The 12884-nt window shown below is 35.5% G+C and overlaps 1 protein-coding gene across 1 annotated transcript in view; it reads left to right on the forward strand.

Annotated features, from left to right (window-relative positions):
* Positions 1 to 12884, forward strand: part of mtgo (miles to go) — a 466045-nt gene that overhangs the window by 113757 nt on the left and 339404 nt on the right. The window lies entirely within an intron of this gene.

Consider the following 12884-nt stretch of genomic DNA (forward strand, 5'->3'; position numbering starts at 1 on the left):
GCGTTATTAATTCGATTGAGTCACTACAGACTACCCCTGAACTTTCGACTTCACCCTCTCCAGCAGAGACAGTTATGTTTCGGATAGATACGAGTACACAAGTAGGCAAGCATTGCTGAGTGACGGATTGTAAAAGGCAGACATCATAGCTTTCGGCTGTCGCTGGTCACCTAAAATCCACCACTGATGCACACTGCCTGACTGTGTTTTTGTTTATAAAGCGGAGTAAGCGAAAATGACATAAGCGGGGGTATCTCCTTTTCTTTCCCCTTCCCCTTTATGCCCATGGCTGGTCTAGAGGTACCTAGTTTTCGCAAACCACGGGTCGGTTTTTTCAGCTGATAAAAACTTTGTCCATTTTTCGCTATCTGCACTGATAACAGAGTTTGTCTATGTCGCCGGACTTTTGAATCACTCTGTATGACATATATTCATTGAAGGACTAAGGGAAAGTAATCGTTAATAATACAACACAGAAATTCCATTAACTGTATCTATTTCACTCTATCAGCCACAGTCCTTATAAATAAGAACCAATTCGTTAAAAATCTAGATATTACAATAACAGGCAACCGAGATCGTAAAGACTTCACCGAATTACAGGGATCCTACGAATCCACAGTCGCTTCATTTATGTAATTTGCCTGTGTCTTCATCACCACGTAGTAAACATATAAATTGGTAATCACCAGGGCGCGGATTTTAATGACCTGAAAAGAAACCCTAAAAATGATCTATAAAATGACCCAAAATGTCAGAAAATGACCTAAAATACAATTCTTTTTCTTTTCGTACGTAGAGCATTCAAAAACAAACTCAGCCGAGAGCCTCGTCTCCTATTCTGATCTCTTTTTCCTTTTGACATCACTTACTATCGTGAAAATTCTTTTAGATTCCGCATTTGAATGGGGTAGTGTCAGTACTAATTTTGCGAGTTTTCATATATTGAGAAATTTTAGTTCTTCATTGAAGTATTTGGCTTAAATTACTAAAAAAAAAACTTAAAATTTAAAAACAATGACCAAAAAAAGCTCTCAAAAACTTAAAAAAATTAACTAAAAGAATAAAACAGCGAAAAATTACCAAAAAAAATGACGTAAAAACTCTACATTTCTATGGCCAGCATCCCGTATCCAGAACATTGCAAAGGATGTAAAGAAAAAAAAGATGATATATCATCAAAAATCAGCGCCCTGGTAATCACACGTAATCTGCCACTGTGCGAAAATGTGACTGACAGCCTACCGCCTAGGAATTAGGGTATTAGTTCGACTACTTGCGTAACAGAATCGTTCAAAATCTTCGGAGGACTGTAGTGTTGCAATTAATCTCTGAAGACATCGTAATTATTTTATAAGAGTATTTCTATAAGTCTGCAACAGTATAGAAATTTGTCTATAACATTTTTCCTCACGATCTTCATATTACGCCAATCACTGGCTTGCTTGAGGACAGCATCTTGTAGGGCCATATTCATAGACATTCTTGGCGCGGGCTTCCGGTGGATGATCAACGAACAAACGTTTTTCGTATTCATAAACCAGTGTTAGCGATATGATATGATATGATATATATGATATGATATGATATGATATGATATGATATGATATGATATGATATGATATGATATGATATGATATGATATGATATGAAATGAATCCTGTACAAGTAATCAGTCGATAGCTGGGGCTAGTTTAGCACGCTCGTAGCGCGGGCTAGCGAATTGTCCAATCTAGCTTTGGACATCTTGATATTCGTGTACAAGGAAACAAGAAGAATAATACCTTTGATCCCGTGCAGTAAGTCACGCTCATTGGAAAATCCCAAGAGCAGAATTTTCCAGTAGCCTGAAGTGTTGCCTTGCTTTAACGAGTTCTATCAACTTGTTGGAATGAGTGTCGCTCCCGCCCACCAACACAAAGTTAGCCCATCTCTAATGGCTGACATAATGGACCACCACGGTGTTAGCGACCTTTCCTCACCCTCTGCAACCCCTATTTGTCTAAGATTTATAATGCCATAAGCCACAACTTTCGTTCACAAAAAATTAGGGGAAGACTAAAAGTAACGAAACGAGCGTCAGGAAAGGAACAGGGTGTCCATATTGACACAAGTTCAAATTCTAGAATAATAACGTCCCAAGGTGTAATATTTATGCACAGTAATTTAAATAGTTCAGTGAAACGTACAGCAGAGTTCGTATAGGTCGGTTTCTGTCATATGCTTTTCCAATTCACTGTGGGCTAAAGCAGGGAGATGCACTATCACCTTTACTTTTTAACTTCGCTTTAGAATATGCCATTAAGAAAGTCCAGGATAACAGAGAGGGTTTGGAATTGAACGGGTTACATCAGCTTCTTGTCTATGCGGATGACGTGAATGTGTTAGGAGAAAACCCTCAAACGATTAGGGAAAACACGGAAATTTTACTTGAAGCAAGTAAAGCGATCGGTTTGGAAATAAATGCCGAAAAGAAAGTATATGATTATGTCTCGTGACGAGAATATTGTACGAAATGGAAATATAAACATTGGAGATTTATCCTTCGAAGGGGTAAAAAAATTCAAATATCTTGGAGCAACAGTAACAAATATAAATGACACCCGGGAGGAAATTAAACGCAGAATAAATATGGGAAATGTCTGTTATTATTCGTTTGAGAAGCTTTTATCACCTAGTCTGCTGTCAAAAAATCTGAAAGTTAGAATTTATAAAACAGTTATATTACCGGTTCTTCTGTATGGTTGTGAAACTTGGACTCTCACTCTGATAGAGGAACATAGGTTAAGGGTGTTTGAGAATAAGGTGCTTAGGAAAATATTTGGGGCTAAGCGGGATGAAGTTACAGGAGAATGGAGAAAGTTACACAACGCAGAACTGCACGCATTGTATTCGTCACCTGACATAATTAGGAGCATTAAATCCAGACATTTGAGATGGGCAGGACATGTAGCACGTATGGGCGAATCCAGAAATGCATATAGAGTGTTAGTTGGGAGACCGGAGGGAAAAAGACCTTTGGGGAGGCCAAGACGTAGATGGGAAGATAATATTAAAATGGATTTGAGGGAGGTGGGATATGATGATAGAGACTGGATTAATCTTGCACAGGATAGGGACCGATGACGGGCTTATGTGAGGGCGGCAATGAACCTTCGGGTTTCTTAAAAGCCATTTGTAAGTAAGTAAATTTAAATAGTGCGTTTCACGAATAGAGAGAGTTGACCTCAATAGCATTAGACGCTGGACCATATTCCTGGAAAACCTGCACGTTACTGTCTGTAATGCAGGTATAGAGAGAGTTGAAAAAAAGGTCGCTGATGTTCCTGTAATTACTATTGCGTACAGATGCTATAGTCATAACCAGTTTGCTATTTCAAGCAGTTTGGTGTGAATCTTGTGAGAAAAAAAACTCTTGTGTTATCCCTACGATTATGATTTTTACTCTCATTAGGTAAACTAGTAAGAAATGATTTATCCTTTTTCAGTTTTTCGATAAAACGGACGATTTTCTTACAAATTAAGTAAAGAGATTAACATGTACGTTATTTCCTGCCATTAGAAAGTCTGACAACCCTACTGGAGTGACTAATGCAGTCATGTCAATTGATGCCCATAAGGGCAAGCGCGCGCTTTAGAGCTCAGGAGAGCCTGAGTGCTTTACAGAGGAAAGGAAAGAGACAGACGAAAGAGGTAGTAGAGGAGAAGGTGCAAATATGGGCTACCATTTTGTTTTCCTCATAATAATGGAAAATGGTGTGGCATATTGCTTGGAAATCTTTATTGACATACAGAGTAATTAGTCAGATACAATTTTTCCAGTCTTAAAGGTTAATAGTTACAATAGATTTTTGCATATAATTACTTTATCAAAGAAATACGAAGTCGTCATCTACAACCAAACAACCAAAAATGTATTTAAAAATAGGCTTAAGGACTTTACTAATAGACGATAATTATACACAGTATTAAAGGGTGAAATTGATATTTTGTTATTGAAGTGTTGTATCAATGAAGAATTATGTTGTGTCAGTGAAGTGTGTTGAGTAAGTGAAACGTGTTCCTGTCAGTAAAGCTTTATAGTTTATAGTGGCAGTGCAAAGTATTTGAACAGTGAAATGTTTTTGAAATGTTAGTGAAATCAGGATAGAATCAGTGAAATATGTCGTAGTTCCAGTGCAGTGAGTGAGTTGACAGCGAAATGAGTGTAGTGTTGAAAGGTACTTGTGCAGATATGAACATATCATACTCGTAGGTTTTAGTTCGAACATAGGTTTAAGGTACAAATTAGATTTACTTTAAATGTTATTTTAACCGATCGTGCTTCATTTAATTTAGGATGTTCCCTGTTGTTATTATTATTATTATTATTATTATTATTATTATTATTATTATTATTATTGTTAGTATTAATTATTCGTAGTATTACTAATTGTTTATTATTGCCTTTATTCATTGTAATTAGTTGCCACTGCCACCGGGTATATTACCCATTGCAGTGTGAATAAATACATAACTTACATACATACATACATACTGTACATACATCTATAGGAAGTGGGGTTTAAATATGGGCTGCCACAAAAATTGGAAAATAAAATTGGAAAAAAACAAAGAAACATAAGTAGGAAAACCGTGTCACATCAGTGGCAATATTCTGTTACAAATAAAGCAAATCACGATAGTGAAAATACAGGACGTGTTATCGTGCTGGTAATATGGACTACCTATACCATATCTGACATAGCGGTAGCCCATATTGGCAACATCGACTCATGAAGGTATCTGAGATTATGTATGGCAATTGTTGCCCTAAATAAATATTACTCTTATGTCATGTGATATAGCTATTCTTAATCAGTGCAACACATCAAGCGTGATTTATAAACACGAAATATATTTCTTTAAATAAAATTGAAACTACATAGCTGAAAAGACTTTGCAATTGATGAAAAACATAAAGGAAAACAACATCCACACCACAAAGGCAACTTGTTTGTGTTTTTGTGCACGCAGACTGATGGACACGAGATGTACTTTAGAGTTTTTTCGCTAGATAACAACACCATATGTAGTAAAAAACTAGGTAGCCCATATTTCCATCATCTCCTCTATATGCCGTTTGGTCAAGTTATATACAGGGATGGCCAGCACTGATTCAATAAAGGGAAGAGAACTTATTTAAAACTGTATCCATGTTAATTTTTAGATTTGCCTGAGAAGTATAAGTGCATTATAAGAATGGAAGTTTTAATTTTAATGCACATTTTTCACAAGCGTGCTTTTTTATTCAAAAGAAATATTTTCTCAACTTCCTATACAGAAAAATGAAATTTTCAGATGATTTCCATGAGGCAACATTGGTAACAGTTTAGCTAATTTGGCAATGTTTGCAAAATGTAATTAGTATTTTTAAAATTTTTATTTATGCATAAAAAAGATAAAACATGGTTTAAAAGTAAATAGTAATATGCGTTACAAGAGCTGTATGTTGAAGTTTTCATGTTCGAGGAAAAGTTTGAAAAAGCGAAACGTAGTTGAGCTTTTTTAATTTCCGAGAATTGAAAGAAAACATACCGCTCGTGTATCGTACATTATTTTGTGCGATGATCGTTTATTATATACCTGAAAGAGGAATTTCTAATAAGTTGCAATGAAGTCTCCATCTTGGTTTCTGTTCAATGACGGCAAATTAGCAAAACAAAAATATCTATCTTCAACATTGTTGCTTTAAAATGTTTTCTGTGTTTACTATACTCCAGCAGGCCGTGATATACGTGTGTCTTCCCCCCCCCCCCCAGTCTGCGAGGAGTCTGGAATCTTGTTGATTTTTTCACGGCTTCCTTAATGTTACTTGCATCACGAATGCAGTAACTTTAGTGAAATTGTAGAGTTTACTTAATTTTTTGCAAATATTTAAAAACAATAATTAACAGTGCAATTTAGGTGAAATTGCAGTGGTAAGTTTCCAATTTATAATTATTACTATATTGAACGTCTCTAAAAATAATATGTTAAAAGCCTAAAGCAGTAAAATCAATATATCACTTAAGCGGTAAGAAGAGGGAATACCCGGTCCCGGAACAATTTTTCCCTTGAAATTATTCAAATTATTCAAGAGGGAAATTAATATGTGTGTTAGGTTGGGAATACTGAATGTGGAATTTTAGACTTTCCGCGGATTGGTTTTGTGCGGAAACCAAGCAAATACGCACGATCTCGCACAATAGTAATATACGTTACAAGAGCGGTATGTTGACGTTTTCATGGTCGAGGAAAAGATTGAAAAAGCGAAACGTAGTTGAGCTTTTTTAATTTCCGAGAACATGAAAACAAACATACCGCTCGTGTATCGTACATTATTTTGTGCGAAGATCGTTTATTACATACCTGAAAGAGGAATTTCTAATTAGTTGCAATGAAGTCTCCATCTTGGTTTCTGTTCAATGATGGCAAATTTTCAAAACAAAAATATCTATCTTCAACATTGTTGCTCTAAAATGTTTTCTGTGTTTACTATACTCCAGCAGGCCGTGATATACGTCTGTCTTTTTTTTTCCCCCAGTCTATAAATGCGAACTTAAAACAAACGGTAAGGTTATGTAATGATTTATTTTTCATTTTAATATATTAACAATATTATTTATATAACATATTGCAGTAATAACATCGGCATCTGGAATCTTGTTGATTTTTTCACGGCCTCCTTAATGTTACTTGCATTACAAATGCAGTAACTTTTGTGGTGTTGTAGAGTTTACTTAATTTTTGCAAATATTTAAAAACAATAATTAACATTGCAATTTAGGTGAAATTGCAGTGGTAAGTTTCCAATTTATAATTATTACTATGTTGAACGTCTCTAAAAATAATATGTTAAAAGCCTAAAGCAGTAAAATGAATGTTGCGCTTAAGCGGTAAGAAGAGGGAAATTGTTATGTGTGTTACGTTGGGAATACTGAATGTGGTATTTCACACTTACCGTGTATTGGTTCTGTGCGGAAAACAAGCAAATACGCACGATCTCGCACAAAAGTCTTAACGTTTCGGATGTTTTTCCATTTTCGCCTCTCCTTCTCACCAGAGTCCAAATTCCGCTACAGTTGGCAGTACTGATCATAAGTTCGGTAAATGGGAGTAAGTGACAACACCGCAAGCCAAGGACCTCTACACGTATCGGCCCTACTTTTATCCATATCATTGTTGTTGTTAAAGAGTAAGAATTGTTGATTTTAAACGAGGCTTCCTTATTGTTGATAAGAAATCTGTAATTCGCATGACACGGATTATTATGCATTTTGAAGGAGGCAAGTTGACTTTGCTCCATATTAAAACAGCAACATTTTCCTCGTTTGCCTGTCTCGTGCCGTTATTGAATATCGTCAGAACCGCTATATATCTTGTAATATTCCACGAGATCCTGGGTTCGTTGGTATGACCCGGTTTGCGGATATATTGTGGGAGTTGTGGCATCGATTGAGAGTTGCGGCTTTCTAAACGGAGTTCCCAGACTTTCTAATTTCTACTAACACCGCACGACTGCTTGCAGCGATCCTGGGTTCTGCCCCGGGGCGACCACAGCGAACATGGCGCCTGTTTTTGCGATTATTTATTAACTTTCAGGAAATGTTGAGTGACTAAACTGAGCTCTGTACTCCAGTACTTGACTCCGTTCCAGTTTTCTTCATTCGTAAATCATATCTTCTATATTCACCTTCAGATCCTTCTGTCTCTTTTCACACGTCTTTTCTTACTTCTTTTTTTTATATTTATTTCACCTCCATTTCTAGCCGTTTATTTCCGATTGTATTTTTTCTTTTTCGACATTTTTTGTTCTTATTTTTCCTTCACTCTTACATATGTTACTTTGAGTTATACAGGATCTTCCAATAACAGTTTTAAAATGAAATAAATTGTATAAAGGAAAGAGTTTATCATTTATTTAATTACTATTAAGCATGGACCGATATCAATGCTAGATTAGCAACACCATCATACTTAGGAAGAGCTGATCATATTAGGAAGTTTAAATGTAGAAAACAAAGAACGGACGTGGCAAAATTTTATTTTGTTAACAATAGTAGACTGGAACAGCTTACCTGCGGCAATCTTTCAGGGTGGTCCTCTTAAAATCAATACATTTAAGGAAAGGTTGAGATGATTAGACTGAAAATGTAATTGGAGGTGCAGTGTAATTATTTAAGTTGTGTTATGTACTTAATTTAATTGATATATAATTAATTAAGTTGATATGTAATTATTAAGTTGATATGTAATTAATCAAGATGATATGTAATTTAGTTGATATGTAAATAAATTAAGGTGATATGTAATTAAGATGATATTTAATTAAGTTGGTATGTAATTAATTAAGATGATATGTAATTATTTAAATTGGTAATAGTTGGGTGAAATAGAAGTACTTATAAGTTAGATTTACTTTTGCTTATCGTAGGCGTTATTATAGAATAGTTTTTATTGCATCTACTATTTATAGATTTACGTTTATTTTATTTTATTTCATTTAGGTTTATTTTATTTTATTTCATGTAATTGTAATTATTGTACATTATATGTCATTGCTACCGGGTGTATACCCAATTGTAGTGTTAATAAATACATACATACGTTATTTTGAAGCATACAATGTTAATAATGGGGTTAGACAAGGTTGCCCATTATCTCCAACACTATTTAATATTTACATGAATGAAATCATTTCTAAATGGAACCAAATCTATACATCAGGAATCATAATAATCAATAGGCCTGCCTTAACATTAAATACCCTGCTCTTTGCAGACGATCAAGTCATAATTTCCAATTCAGAGGATAACTTACAAAGAGGACTATATACATTAAATAAAATATTATCAGATTTTGGGATGGAGATTTCAGCACAAAAAAAAAGTGATGGCATTTTTGGTACAAGCTCCAATCAGAAGTAAGATAATACACAATAACCAATGCCTCGAACAAGTACAAAATTTCAGTTATCTGGGTTGTGAAATATCTTATCAAAATGAAAAAGATGTGGACAAGAAAATCACCAAATCTACATAGATTTTGGGAATAAATAATACATTAAAAGCTAAATTAGTACAAAAATCCACAAGAGTAAAAATATAAAATACTCTAGCATTACCCTCCCTTTTATACGGAAGTGAGATTTGGACATTAAGGAAAAGATATATGAGCAGAGTCAAAGCAACGGAAATCAAATTTCTCAGACGGACAGCAGGATATACTCTTTAGATCGAAAAAGGAATGAAGAAATATTGGAACAATTAGAAGTAGAGTCAGTAGAAGAAAAAATAAACCAATACAAACTAAATTGGCTACACCATGTAAAACGAATGGACAATTCAAGAATCCCCAAAAAGATGATGTAATATCAACCCAAAGGACATCGACGGTTGGGAAGACCCTTTAGAAGACTGCTAGATGGGGCCGAAACAGGTCTACACAGGCCTAATTCGTGACATGATGATGATGATGATGATGATGATCAGTTAAGGGGAGAGGATGGTATTTTTTGGTGGGGGAAAAAAATCGGATGTTGAGTCGCCATTTTTAAACTTCTTGCGTTATGGATTTTCAAATCACTCGCCCACTTTTATTGTTGTTTCCGGCAAATTAAATGTTAAAAAGAGAATGTTTTTTTTTCTTTAAAATATCCTTTGATATGTGTGGAATGCATTGCATAACATTTTGTGGGTATTTGTGCCCTTATCGGATGTTGAGACGTCATTTTTAAACTTCCTGCGCTATGGATTTTTAAATCACACGTCCGCTTTTAACGGTTTCCAGTAACTTCATTTTTTTTGCTACGTTGCCAGATAAAAATGGATATAATTTCTGAACTATTAAAGATACATGCATGAAATTTAGAACACACATTCTTTAGACTATTAGGAAACTTTTCTTTGTAACAGAATTTTGTTAATTGATTTCATTTTAAAAATACGTCCGTTTGTTTGCAAGAAAGGAAATCAGAAAATTGTTATTAAATTTTAATTGTTTATTTTACAAACGTAGGGACTAATATCAAATTCTGTTACAGACAGTTTGTAGAACATGCTTTTGCAAATACATTGCAAAAACTGTTTGAATCTATCTTTAAAAACGGTTTAGATATATCGATTTTAGTACAATCCTGCATTGGGTACATTTTTTTTTCAAATTTGAGCCCCCAAATATATATATATATATATATATTTTTTTCTTTTCAAAATATTTTTATTTGGTTGAGTTGCCACAGCTATGAGCTCTCTACATACAAAAAAATTAATATTTTACACCAAATCGGAGAAAAGTTTTAAAAAATACCATCCTCTCCCCTTAAATGGCCGGCGCGGCTTCATTGGGTTGCTCGTATACAGGTCTTCCAATTTTCAATAACAGACAAACATAAACCAGGCTCAACTTCACAAATAACGCCCGTGATATTCTTCCTTAGGTCATTAACTGTTTCTGGCTTGTTGGTATAAACCTGTTATTTAACATAACCTCATAATGAGTAATCCAGCGAAATGACAAGCCTCTGAACTTCTCCCGCATAAGGACGACTGTTTTGTGAGCAGTATGACACGGGCGTCATCTTCTTGAAACGAGACGTTTCTGAAATCTATACCTTCCAATTGAGGGCAAAATTAATCCCTTATCATAGTCCAGTATCTTCCACACACCGTACGCTTCACGTAATGCACGGAATGTTCGGCGAACGGATGACTTTTTTAATAATAAATTGTATTGATTTTTACGCATTGTGGAATGGCGTAACGTTCCATGATTATTTGTCACCAACTGTAACCATGGTAAAAATATGACTGCTATAGCTTTATGAACGCGGCAGCTTTTTGTATGTTAAAATAGAACACTCTTATTGGAAGACTCTTTATAATTATATTATAAAATAGAACATAAAATACGTGTATCATTCACCTGGATGCTGGCTTCTCAATTTTCTTTTCCAAGCAATCATGTCTCGAATCACGTCTACATCCAGGTCTCTATTCTGCATAGCTCTTCTCACAGCATCGTTCCAAGCACGCGTAGATCTAACGCGAATCTTCCCAGGTGAATGCCAGTGAAAAGTGATTTCTGGCCTACGATTCTTCAGCATTGTCCTATGTTTAAACCAGTAGGTAGCATATAGGTGTTTTACTTCAGTTCTATAAATCGTTGCTGGTATCGTTTTGATTTACGTAGTTTCTTCATTGGTTATTCGTTGAACTATGAAAATTCTGGCACTCTCTTAGGTAGTGATTTTGAAAGAAAAATTTTCACGTAGCTATATTTTTCCGGAAAATTTTCCGTCTGTGTCAGATTGTTGCTTTCTTCGTTCTATTGCTTAATTGTCTCGAAAGCTACACGCGTATTGCTTACTCATTGTTCACCAGCTTGTCAACCGTGAGACTTCTATTTTTTTATGGCTGTGTCAGTACTGAATCCAAAACAAGCGCAATTGTCACGTTTGCTTTACCGTAACACTGTTGCTGATTAAAGCAACAAGCGCTGACGAATGTCATTTTCTGAGAACTTTACTAAACTAGTCTAAACTGTAACAGCACCGTTTGATACATATGAAGCTGATCTATGCTTGGTTACTTACTGGCTTATAAGGAACCCGCAGGTTCATTGCCGCCCTCACATAAGCCCGCCATTGGTCTCTATCCTAAGCAAGATTAATCCACTCTCTCAAATCCATTTTAATATTATCTTCCCATCTACGTCTCGGCCTCCCCAAAGGTCTTTTTGCCTCCGGCCTCCCAACTAACACTCTATGTGCATTTCTGGATTCGCCCATACGTGCTACATGCCCTGCCCATCTCAAACATCTGGATTTAATGTTCCTAATTATGTCAGGTGATGAATAGAATGCGCGCAGTTCTGTGTTGTGTAACTTTCTCCATTCTCCTGTAACTTCATCCCTCTTAGCCCCAAATATTTTCCTAAACACCTTATTCTCAAACACCCTGAATCTCTGTTCCTCTCTCAAAGTGAGAGCCCAAGTTTCGCAACCATACAGAACAACCGGTAATACAACTGTTTTATAAATTCTGACTTTCAGATTTTTTGACAGCAGACTGGATGACAAAAGCATCTCACCTGAATAATAACAGGCATTTCCCATATTTATTCTGCGTTTAATTTCCTCCCGAGTATCATTTATATTTGTTACTGTTGCTCCCAGGTATTTGAATTTTTCCATCTCTTCAAAGGATAAATTTTCAATTTTTATATTCCCATTTTGTACAATATTCTCATCACGAGACATAATCATAAGCTGATCTATGCTGTAATTTCAAAATAGTTATTCAAATAATGATATCATTAATATGGTTCGTGACTTCCTGACTTTGTAATACCTTTGGACTCCTGGAAACCTCCTTTATCTACTCTGAGAACTCACAGCTCAATCAGCTCAGTTCACCCGTAGAAGGATTGAGAAAACTGTTTCGTGTAGCTAATTCATTTTTCAATCCTGATCCGTTTGGGAATGCGTCTGTACAGTTTTGTGTGATTGTGTAATTTTTTCTTTTGTACGAAGGAGGAACCGAAGGTTTACACTGCAGCCTGAGGCTTATTGTGCTCACCACTTCTACTCTGTGAATCTTTGGGTAACCGAACGACCGCAGTCTTATACAAGTACAGCACGCCGCACCGTGAACTTAACCCGGATTATTGAATAGATGTTGGTAATACGTGAATTAATGATGGCGAAATGTGTCCGAGGTCCAATTCCGAAAGTTACCCAGTCATTTTGCTTCAATTGGTTGAGGGAAAACCCCGGGAAAAACCCCAGTCAGGTAACTTGTCTCAACCAGCATTTGTTCGTTAACAGTCAGACATCTTTACTCCTGTCTTTTCTTTTTTTCTGA

The sequence above is a fragment of the Periplaneta americana genome, chromosome 9, assembly GCF_040183065.1.
Source record: "Periplaneta americana isolate PAMFEO1 chromosome 9, P.americana_PAMFEO1_priV1, whole genome shotgun sequence".
Lineage (NCBI taxonomy): Eukaryota > Metazoa > Arthropoda > Insecta > Blattodea > Blattidae > Periplaneta > Periplaneta americana.